The sequence below is a fragment of the Staurois parvus genome, unplaced genomic scaffold (assembly GCF_062004578.1).
Source record: "Staurois parvus isolate SC_StPar_1 unplaced genomic scaffold, SC_StPar_1.0 ptg001869l, whole genome shotgun sequence".
NCBI lineage: Eukaryota > Metazoa > Chordata > Amphibia > Anura > Ranidae > Staurois > Staurois parvus.
This window is the reverse complement of record NW_028319665.1, coordinates 354,490-365,254: the sequence shown is the minus strand read 5'-3', so window position 1 is coordinate 365,254 and position 10,765 is coordinate 354,490.

Genomic DNA, 10,765 nt, shown 5'->3' with positions numbered 1-10,765 from the left:
CAATCTGGCCAATTGCAAAATCATTTTTCTTCCTAGCATCAAGTACAAATTTATGAAAAGACAGAATCTTAGATTCATATTCTTTTGGCATTTTTTGTGTAGTTCTAGTTTTGGTGTGCATAACAAGGTCACATCGCCTCATAAGTCTGTACCACCACCATGGGGATCCAGTAAAATCCTGAATGCTTTTCTGTACAGCAATGTGTTTGCCTTCCTATATTATAATTGTTGTAGATTGATTATTCCGGTGACGTACGATCCATTCTTTCATGTCCACAAAAAGTGTGATACTTTTATCTGCTTTTTGCAGTTGATCCTCCACTCTCATCGTTTTTTCAGTTGGAGGTGGCCCAAAATGTCTCTCTGCTCCTATGTTCCATATTTTATTGCCTCCAGTTTAAAAGTTGTTTGTAGAATGAGGAGGTGGTATTTTTCTACAAGAAAACACAGTAAAGAAGGAACTTTTAGTAATGTGTCCTTCATTGTTATGAGAGCAATGTAGCTGAGAACGCTACCCCCCCCCCCCCCCAACGTACTTAGCACAGCAGCGTGGCCTCCAGCACTCACTCCTCCCATGGTGTGATGTGTGCGTTCACTGAAAGGCTGGCCTGGCACCAGGGCTGTCTTTAATATTGGTTGGGCAAACATTTTCTTGCCCCCCCCCCAGTCTGAGACATACAAAAAAGAGCACGCAGCGATTGCAATTGGTCACCAGAAGTTTCAACCTATCATTTTGCTCACTGACTGTTTACTAGAGGTTACAACACATACCATAGTTTCTGCTTACTGATTGGTTGCTAGAGGTTACTGCACATCATTACTGCTAACTGATTAGTTGCTAGAGATTACAGCACACCATTAACACTCATTGAGCAGTGGAACAATCCCAAATAATTGAGCAAGGTGGCACATTAATACAAATACTACAGGAGATGACCAGAGACTGCGGCCATACTACAAGAGTTGCTATATTATATAAAGTGATCCAGCTCGTTAGCCACTTAGATTTCTTTTACAAAAGGGGGGGAGGGGGTGTGAGGGCCAATATAGACTTTGCACTCAGTAGATTACTGGTATATGAGGAAAGATATATTGGTGGGATCTCTGTTCCCTGTATGGTGGTCTCCCTCTTATTACTGGGCACCCCTCCCTCATAAAGCTATAAAGTCCGAACAGGTGCCCCCCACCCAAAATAACAAATAATCTGGCGCCATACATCAAGGTACATAAGAAAAGTACAACTCCCAGCATCTGGCATTTTACCTTACAGAAGGCAGGCTAGAGGAGGTAGGGGGCGCACTACCTGCAGCCAAATGCCAGGGGCAGGGAGGATCTCTAAGGACCGGACTGGACTGTAGAGCAAGATGAGGGTTCGGCGGGGGTGCGCACTGCACTGCCTGGTAGGATGAGCTTTGGAGAGTCCAAGGACAGGTTGCAGTGGGATGGGACAGCCTGCTCCGAGAGGGGGCTCCAATGAGGTAGGATCAGCTTTGGAGAGTCCGGGGACAGGGGCTCTGCTGGCCCTAACATTGCAGTGGAGACGGAGGGAGGTCTGGTTTTGTTCCATAAGACGCACAGAAATGTCCCCCCATTTTTTTTGGGGGGGGGGTGCATCTTATGGAGCAAAAAATACATTATATTGCTAAAAAGATGAGGCCAGCATCCTTTGTGGTACAATAAATATTAGTTACTGGAATAATCCCCCAACAAGGTATCTGTGTGGACTATATCCCCTATAGCAGTGATGGCGAACCTTTTTGAGCCCGAGTGCCCAAAACTGCAACACAAAACCAACTTTTTTATTTCAAAGTGCCAACACTGCAATTAACCACTTGCCTACCGGGCACTTCTACCCCCTTCCTGCCCAGACCAGTTTTCAGTGCTGTTGCACTTGACAATGACAATTGTGCGGTCATACAACACTCATTTTTTCACACAAATAGAGCTTTTTTTGGTGGTATTTAATCACCACTGGGTGTTTTATTTTTTTGTATTATAAATGAAAAAAGAGCAAAAAATTAAAAACATAAAAGGTTTTCTTTGCTTCTATTATAAAATTTTGCAAATGGGTAATATTTCTTCTTTGATGTGCGTTGGTGAGGCTGCACTGATAGGCAGCACTGGTGGGCATTGATGTGGAGGCACTGATCGGCATCGTTAATCTCACCTCTGCCAGTGTCGGTGTGGCTTCTAACCCAGCAGCTCATTCCCATCCACGCTGAACACATCGCCCCTGGCCCCGGAGCAGTGTTGGAGCCTCTTCCTCTCTTCCACGCCCATCCCCGTCTACATCACCCCTGGTGCCAGATCTGCATAGGAGCCATTTCCTCTCGTTCACACCCACCCTGGCCCCAGAGACATGTGGGAGATGTAGTTTGATGGGGGTCCAGTGTGGACGAGATCTGGATGGCTGGTCAGTGTGCGTGGTCCGTGTGCGCTCATCTTCCTGGCGTGCCCACTGAGATGGCTCTGCGTGCCAGCGGTTCGCCATCACTGCCCTATAGGATCCTTGAAAGAATTTCAGTTTCCTTTCCATTGATTTTTATTTGAAAAAATAGTACAAAAGCTCAACTGTAAACGATCACAAGGCCAATGACTTACAAATGGCCCAGGCAAGAATTCAGTTTTCAATATTAAAATGTCTAGTCCCATTTAAAAGTATTGATCATTAGAACCTGATCCTATATTAAGGATCCCGTATATCATTTTCATAAATGGTGAACACAAAGCTTCCCACAGGGAAAATTTGCACCGAACTTCCATTTTCTTCAATATCTTGGCTGGAGTTTGCATGTTCTCCCTTTGCCTGTGTGGGTTTCCTCAGGGTACTCCGATATCCTTCCACACTCCAGAGACATGCTGGGAGGTTAATAGGCTCCTGGCTAGATTGTCCCTAGTATGTGATTTAGGGACCTTAGACTGTACGCCCCTTGGGTTAGGGACTGATGGGAATGTACAATATATATGTGTAAATTGACGGCGCTATATAAGTACCTGAAATAAAAATATTCGGCGCTTAGTAGACCTCTTCATACAGGAGTCACCAAGGACAGATGAGGTCAACAATATTCCACAAGTACAGTAAAAAATGTAGGTGGAGACAATGATATTCAAATATATATCAAATGGTTAGGTCACCTAAGGGGGCACTCTTTACGTCTGGAGGAAAAGAGATGTCATCTCCAAACACGGAAAGGTTTCTTCACAGTAAGAGCTGTGAGAATGTGGAATAGACTCCCTCCAGAGTTGGGTGTGGCCAGCTCAGTGGATTGCTGTAGGAAAGTCCTGGATTCTTTCTTGGATACACAGAATATAACTGGATATAACATTTATAGGGAAAGTTGATCCAGGGAATATCCGATTGCCTCTCGGAGGATCAGGAAGGAATTTTTTCTCCGGCAGGAGCAAATTGGATCGTGCTTTGCTGGGTTTACTGCCTTCCTCTGGATCAACTGTGGGTGTAGGATTATAACTTTTATTTTTAATGGTTGAACTGGATGGACTTTTTGTCTTTTTCAGCCAGACTAACTATGTAACCTCCATCCAACAATCTCCACACAGGTTTGACCACCAAGCATGAATGAATGACTTTCACGTCCATGGAATACAGTATCCATCAAAATATTGACCTTATGAGTAACACTGATTTAACCCCAGGGGTGGGCAATTTATTTTCCCAAGGGAATATAGGTATAAGTCCGCCTGCGCTGCTATAAAAAAGTCTGTGTCAGAGCTGCTAGCATCCAAACCTCCCCTTAAGATGGATATATACAACGCTATATGGAAAACCGTCAAGTGGATATGAGCACCCTATGCATATGAATAAAACAACATATATACCAGTACAATGTAATAAATCCTATCAAGGTGTTAGATCTGGCCGGATCTATATAGTGATATACAAGTGGTTAACGGTGCAAATAAGAGGTTCAGTTGAAGCTAATCAGGTGGTAATAATTCCCCCCCATCTGGGGATTAACTCAACCAAAATATACGTGATAATTCAAACACAGTGAATCCCTATGTTGAGATAAATACTACCACATATGGGTGATAAGTGTAATGACTCGTAATAATTATCAGACTACAATAGGATAACAATGTCCATAACAAACTGACAAAGTGCTACATGCAGATTAATTGGCCATGCTTTTCATGCGTGCTCCTGTGTTGGTGCAAGTGGTGAAAATGATAATCCGACACGGCAGGCATGCACGCTCACCTTCCTGCTGCGACCCACAGGGGTCAAAACGCCTTTCGGATCACCCTGGATCCTGCACGGATAGGTTCTACAGCCCCTGCTGGTCTCTCCTTCACTCTCACTCTTCCATCCACAGGTATCAATGTATATGCACATCATCAAAACAGAGACTCCATAGTGTAACATTGTACATTTATTCCTAGGTAAGGTATAAAACGCCAATTGCCAACTCACATTTAGGTAGATATACACAAGCTTTTCACACCACTTTGCATGGGTGTACTGGATGCACCCCGGTGTACTAAGATGGCGCTCACTGGAAGTACGTCATGCCACGCCCCCATGGCTTCATCAGGATGGCATCATGGTTGCTATATATAGGGGAATCTAGATGGTAATTGGTTGATCTCAATTACATGGTAACCGTGGCCATTTTCTTGTAGTCACGATCAATGGGGACATACTGTGGGGCAAAAAAGTATTTAGTAAGCCACCAATTGTGTAAGTTCTCCCGCTTACAAAGATGAGAGAGGCCTGTAATTGGCATCATAAGGAGACCTCAACTATGAGAGACAGAATTCAAAAACAAATCCAGACAATCACATTGGCTGATTTGGAAAGAATTTATTTGCAAATTATGGTGGAAAATAAGTATTTGGTCAATATGAAAAGTTCATCTCAATACTTTGTTATATATCCTTTGTTGGCAATGACAGAGGTCAAACGTTTCCTGTAAGTCTTCACAAGGTTGGCACACACTGTTGCTGGTATGTTGGCCCATCCTCCATGCAGATCTCCTCTAGAGCAGTGATGTTTTGGGGCTGTCGCTGGGCAACAGGGACTTTCAACTCCCTCCAAAGGTTTTCTATGGGGTTGAGATCTGGAGACTGGCTAGGCCACTCCAGGACCTTGAAATACTTCTTACGAAGCCACTCCTTCGTTGCCCGGGCGGTATGTTTGGGATCATTGTCATGTTGGAAGACCCAGCCACGTTTCATCTTCAATGCCCTTGCTGATGGAAGGAGGTTTGCACTCAAAATCTCACAATACATGGCCCCATTCGTTCTGTCCTGTACATGGATTAGTCGTCCTGGTCCCTTTGCGGAGAAACAGCCTCAAAGCATGACGTTGCCACCCCCATGCTTCACAGTAGGTATGGTGTTCTTTGGATGCAACTCGGCATTCTCTCTCCTCCAAACACGACGAGTTGTGTTTCTACCAAACAGTTCTATTTTGGTTTCATTTGACCACATGACATTCTCCCAATCCTCTTCTGGATCATCCAAATGCTCTCTAGCAAACTTCAGACGGGCCCCGGACATGTACTGGCTTAAGCAGGGGGACACGTCTGGCACTGCAGGATCTGAGTCCCTGGCGGCGTAGTGTGTTACTGATGGTAGCCTTTGTTACGTTGGTCCCAGCTCTCTGCAGGTCATTCACTAGGTCCCCCCATGTGGTCCTGCGATTTTTGCTCACCGTTTTTGTGATCATTTTGACCCCACGGGGTGAGATCTTGCGTGGAGCCCCAGATGGAGGGAGATTATCAGTGGTCTTGTATGTCTTCCATTTTCTAATTATTGCTCTCACAGTTGATTTGTTCGCACCAAGCTGCTTGCCTATTGCAGATTCAGTCTTCCCAGCCTGGTGCAGGTCTACAATTTTGTTTCTGGTGTCCTTCGACAGCTCTTTGGTCTTCACCATAGTGGAGTTTGGAGTGTGACTGTTTGAGGTTGTGGACAGGTGTCTTTTATACTGATAACAAGTTCAAACAGGTGCCATTGATACAGGTAATGAGTGCAGGACAGAGGAGCCTCTTAAAGAAGAAGGTACAGGTCTGTGAGAGCCAGAAATCTTCCTTGTTTGTAGGTGACCAAATACTTATTTTCCACCATAATTTGCAAATAAATTCTTTCCAGATCAGCCAATGTGATTGTCTGGATTTGTTTTCTCATTTTATCTCTCATAGTTGAGGTCTACCTATGATGCCAATTACAGGCCTCTCTCATCTTTGTAAGTGGGAGAACTTGCACCATTGGTGGCGGACTAAATACTTTTTTGCCCCACTGTATGTATAGTGGCCATTTTGTTGTAGTTCTAGTTTGATGTTGTACTACTATACGGTCACCGCTGTAATTCCTGACCACTATAACTCGATGTCACTACTATGTCTAGATGTTTATGGAAGGGATCTACCCCTGTGATATAATGAAGTTGGGAACAACATTCTGTTTATTTAGCATAATATAAATGACAATCATGGCTATATAAAATCTTTGCTTAAAATGCAGTACCATTCAGTAAAAATATTCTGAAGGTAGTGCAATCCATATCCTTTAAAATTACTTCCTTTTATTATAAGGTGTGTGTGTATATGCCATATAAAAATCTAAAGATTAACAAAATTCATAAGATCATAAAATATAGCTTCTTATATAGACGTCCCAAGGACATATTGGGGGGGGGGGTCCTGAGAAAATTTCAAATTGGTTGGGAGAAGGAACCAAGTAACCAGGTTGATAAAGGTCACACATGTTCAGTGTTTACATAGTATATATTTCATCACTTAAAAGTCGCTAATAAAGCAGTTTAACTCAAATTCAATGTTTAGCCCCCTACGGGCCTGTGTCTGCATAATAAATATCCATTTTCATTCAGCTTTATTTAGAGAGCGAATTTTATGGCTACCTCGCCAATACCCCAAAATTGCAGCTTAGTGGGGTCTTTGTTATGACACACTGTGCATGGGGAACCCTTTCTTTATTTTTTGAATATATTCCCTCAAACGGACCCATAATGGTCTTTTAGTGCTGCCAATATACTGGTAGCCGCATTCGCATTGTAAGCCATAAACGACTCCTTCAGTTCTACATGATATGAACTGCTTGAGTTTGAATTCTTTACCATTGCTTTCCGATCTAAAGGTTTGCCTTTTCTTATTGTGTCCCTTAGTAGCTTTACACGGATAGCATTTCCTGCATGGATAAAAACCCTCTACGTCTAAAAATGTGACTTATTAACCTTGGGTGGGTCTACTACATTCTTTACAATCTTTCTCAGGGTAGGTGCTTTTCTGTACACACATTTTGGCTGTGATATTTTATCCAAACTAGGATCGATTTTTAAAATTGGCCAGTGTTTTCTAAAAATTAGTTTAACACTTTTGTAGTTCGTGTTAAAATCTATAATAGGTTCTTCTGTAAAGCTATGGTCCTTTTCTTTGCTTTCAGTAGCACTTCTCTATCCATGTAAAACACTTCACTGCTTTTCTTTTTGACTAGTTGACTTTCATATCCCTTGGCTATGAAGCGTTCTTCCATTGTTTTCACTTGTTTTAAATAGTCTTCCTCATAGGTGCAATTTCGCCTCAATCTGACGAACTGCCCCTTTGGGATGTTCAATAACCAGGCTGGGTAGTGTAGTGGCAGCTGTCTAGGGGTATGTATCCATTTCTATCAACCCCTTTGTAAAAGTTCCATGTAAAGATTTTGGATTCTTTTATCAAAACTTCCAAATCTAGAAACTGGATACATTTAGTGTTGTGGTTCAAGGTAAAGTTGATATTCTTGTTATTAATGTTTAATATTTCTAAAAATTATAGTAATCCCAATTCTTCTCCCTCCCATATCATGAATAGATCATCTATATATCTTTTGTAGATTTTAAGTTCTGGCGGGGGGTGTTGGTATATAATTTCTTCTTCCCATTGGGCCATGAATAAATTAGCTACACAGGGAGCGAAGCGTGCTCCCATGGCTATGCCTTTTATTTGCCTATAAAACATATTGCTGTGCCAAAAATAATTATGTGTTAAACAATATTCCAAAGCCTCAGTGATGAATTTTCGCTGTTTCCATGTCATATTCCTGAACTCCCTTAAACCCCAGATTACTGCTGAAAGGGCATCTTCATGGTTAATGATAGTGTAGAGGGATGACACATCTCCACTTACTAAGATCATATTATGACCTTGTTTGGATTCTTCCAATCTTTGGATCAGATGTTTGGTGTCTCTGAGATAAGAATGTAAGTGGATGTCTATATATTGTCCTATTCTTGCCATAATGGATTGGATACCATTAATTATTGGTCTTCCCGATGGGTTGGATATATCCTTATGAATTTTTGGTACTGTGTATATCACCGGTATTCTGCCTGCTTCAGGTATGAGATATTTTGCTTCCTTTTTTATTAAGAATATTAGTTTCCACCCCTTAACTATTTTTTCTAGTTCCTTATATTTGGTAGTTGGATCTTTGTCTAGGCTCTGATATGTCACAGAGTCAGCTAGCTGTGTTTGAAGTTCTTTAACTAGAACTTGCTAGACCTACAATTCCACCACCCTTATCGGCTGGTCTTCTAACTATATCATCCCGTTTAGATAGTTTTTTGAGACCAGTTTGCATTCCTATGTTCCTTGGGTATCTGTGATTTTTCTAAGTCAGTAATGACCATTCTTTTGAATACTTCAGTTTGATTATTATTGATTTGAAGGTTAAACAATGAGGTGTGTATAATATTGCTACTAGGAGCACTTGAGATACAATTTTTTGCCCCTGGAAGGCCCATAAAATATTTTAATGTTCAGTTTTCTCATACATTTTTGTGTGTCTATATAAATGTTAAATTTGTTGGCTGGTTTTGGCGGAGCAAATTTAAGACCTTTGTCTAAAACTGTAAGCTCATCTTGGCTCATATCACTAAGATTGAACACTCCCTCCCCTATTCTCTTTTTCTTTTGTTTTTTGTACCCGGCTCGGCATCCCCTCCTCTTCCTGGGCTTCTCTCCATCTGGCCTCTCCCTAAAAAATCCCTTTGGTTGTAACTATTCCTGATAGGATCATATCAGTTCTGTAGTTGTATAGGGCTTCTCTCATTTTCTCTAGGGGGATACCATCTGTCATCGTATCTGGGACTATTATTATAGTAGGTGTTCCCACTTCTACCTTGATTGGGGTGAACATAACCCCCACAATAGTTATCCCATCCCTGGTGTGGGTAGTAACCTTGTGACTTATATGGGGGTCTACCATTTCCCCTTCTTGTTTGAAGTCTGTAATTTTGTTGTCCCCCATTTCCAGATTTCCATTTTTGTTGTGGGGTTTGGTACTTAGGTGTATATTGATTACTATCCCTATATGGAACCCTAGGGGGTTCTGCATATGACACTATGGGGGTCTTTTATTTTATCTGGGTGATAGTCCTTTACTGGGGTTGTGTTGGTGGAACTCGTATCTGAATCTTTCAGTGTGTTTTGCCATTTAAAGACCTGATCATTTCTATAGTCATTAAGATCCCATTTATATTTTTTTACTTCTTGGTCTACTTTTTCTAAGTCTTTATTCAGACGTTTTGTGAGGTTAATCATCTCTGGAGATTCTTATTGATCTTCCAGTTTTTTAATTTCTCCTATTTGTGCTTCTAGTGGTTTCATCTTTTTTTGTTTTCTTTTGAGTAGGAATCTGACTAGTTCTAAACTCTTATCTTGTGTTTGAATTATCACGTATATTTTGGTTGAGTTAATCCCCAGATGGGGGAGAATTATTACCACCTGATTAGGTTCAAATGAACCTCTTATTTGCACTGTTAACCACTTGTATATCTCTATATAGACCCAGCCAGATCTAACACCTTGATAGGATTTATTACATTGTACTGATATATATGTTTTATTCATATGCATAGGGTGGTCATATCCACTTGACGGTTTTCCATATAGCCCTGCATCATTATATTAAGTTATTTTCCCAAGGGGCCACCTGAGAAACTAGGACTGTTGTAGAGGGATGAACCGAAGATTAAAGTATAGTAAAATATTTTGAATAGACCCAGCAGCCTTAGGGGAACACCACTGGACTGGGAAAGTCTGTATGTATTGTGACGTGGGGTTGGTTGGCTGGCTCAGTGTGGTAGATGCATTTTAGTGAGTCATGTCATTCCAAACTTTCAGTTTGAGGGCTTGGTAGCCCACTTTTATATCGAGATGAAAAGCAGAATCTTAACACAATGGTTGCCCACGTATGGGAAGTCAGCTTCTCGCAACAAAACTGAAAAATGGCAGCCCAGCTGCTCATTAGTAATGGCCCCTAAGATCATCAGTGAACACAGCTTCAAACTCTGTAATGCACAGAGCTCACACGTGTCTCCTAAGATGAAGCCCCCTCGTGTCTCCTAAGATGAAGCCCCCTCGTGTCTCCTACGATGAAGCCCCCTCGTGTCTCCTACGATGAAGCCCCCTCGTGTCTCCTAAGATGAAGCCCCCTCGTGTCTCCTACGATGAAGCCCCCTCGTGTCTCCTACGATGAAGCCCCCTCGTGTCTCCTACGATGAAGCCCCCTCGTGTCTCCTAAGATGAAGCCCCCTCGTGTCTCCTACGATGAAGCCCCCTCGTGTCTCCTACGATGAAGCCCCCTCGTGTCTCCTACGATGAAGCCCCCTCGTGTCTCCTACGATGAAGCCCCCTCGTGTCTCCTAAGATGAAGCCCTCCTGTTTCCCAGCTCGAGCCCTGTTTTTAAAAATGGAAGCCCTGAGCTCTCCTCGGGTTAGGCTCATAGTGACAGGTTGCA